The sequence below is a fragment of the Trichechus manatus genome, unplaced genomic scaffold (genome assembly GCF_000243295.1).
Source record: "Trichechus manatus latirostris isolate Lorelei unplaced genomic scaffold, TriManLat1.0 scaffold00155, whole genome shotgun sequence".
NCBI classification, from domain to species: domain Eukaryota; kingdom Metazoa; phylum Chordata; class Mammalia; order Sirenia; family Trichechidae; genus Trichechus; species Trichechus manatus.
Window position 1 is genome coordinate 1,609,331 of NW_004444091.1, and position 1,582 is coordinate 1,610,912.

The window sequence follows — 1,582 nt, forward strand, 5'->3', positions numbered from 1 at the left end:
ATTGCTCTGTGGCCTAAGATGTGGTCTATTCTGGAGAACGTTCCATGTGCATTGGAAAAGAATGTGTACTTTGCAGCGGTTGGATGGATCGTTCTATATATGTCTATGAGGTCCAGTTGGCTGATTGTGCCCTTTAGGTCTTCTGTATCTTTTTTTATATTTTGTTGTTGAGAATATACACAGCAAAACATACATCAATTCAATAGTTTCTACACGTAGAATTCAGTGACATTGATCACATTCTTTGAGTTGTGCAACATTCTCACTCCTTTTTTGAGTTGTTCCTCCCCCATTCACATAAATTTCACTGCCCCCTAAGTTCTCTATCTTTCGAGCTGCTGTTGTAAATTTGATCCCATTGATCTAAGACAGATCTTAACAGAACACAGTGCTCAAGGCAGAAACTCTTTACTAGTTAAGCAAAACTATTGTTTGGTTTTAAGAAGACCTCAGGGGATATTCTTGGTTTAAGTTTTAAGGCCTAAAGATTATCTCAGGGCAATAGTTTCAGTTCATCCAGCCTCCGTGACTCCAGAAAATCGGGATTCCATGAGAATTTGAAATTCTGCAGAACCTGAAATTTGATGGAAGAATAAATTTTATTTTTCCTATAAAAGTTTTCATTTGAAAAATTTTCAAAGCAGCTTATCAAGCGGTTCTGTATGAATGTTCAAAACTGTCAAGGTTGTGTGCAGTTTTCCAAAGTCTAGGAAACCTGGACCTATGCTTCTACATGTACCCACACAAATTGCACACACATATTATTTTTTACTTAATAGGAATTGTTTTTCCAGACAATTTATTTTTTAAATATTGTGTTGCAATGAGTTCCTTTACGATATTTTTATGCAAATAACACATACGTTATACTTTTTAAAATTAACATAGCGTGCTTATGAAAATACCTCATGGAAGGAGGGCACAGTTGGCAAAAAAACAGATTAACATGAATGTTATTTGTATAAAAATATGGTATGTGGCTTTTTGCCTTGATTCTTTGGAAAAAAAAGCTTGGGAGATTTTTCCCCTAAGCCTTGAGGAGTTGTTACCCTTGCCCTAAATTCTTTGGAGAAACTACAGGCACACCTCGTTTGATTGCACTTTGCTTTATTGTGCTTCACAGATATTGCGTTTATTACAAATTCAAGGTTTGTGGCAACTCTGCATCGAGCAAGTCTATTGGTGACATTTTTCCAACAGCATGTGCTAACTTCATGTCTCTGTATCACATTTTGGTAATTCTCCCAATATGTCAAACTTTTTCATTATTACTATAACTGTTACGGTCATCTGTGATCAGTGAACTTTGATGTTACTATTGTAATTGTTTTGGAGCACCACAAACTACACCCACATAAGATGGCGAACTTAATTAATCTTTGTGTCAAAAAGAAACAATCTTTGCTGGTTATGAGGGATGGGAGCAGTGGCGGGGGAGGGGCGGGAAATACTAAATAGACAATAGATAAGTGGTAACTTTGGTGAAGGGTTATGACAGTACACAATACTGTGGAAGCCAGCACAACTTGTACAAGGAAAGGCCATGGAAGCTCCATAGACACATCCAAACTCCCTGAGGGAC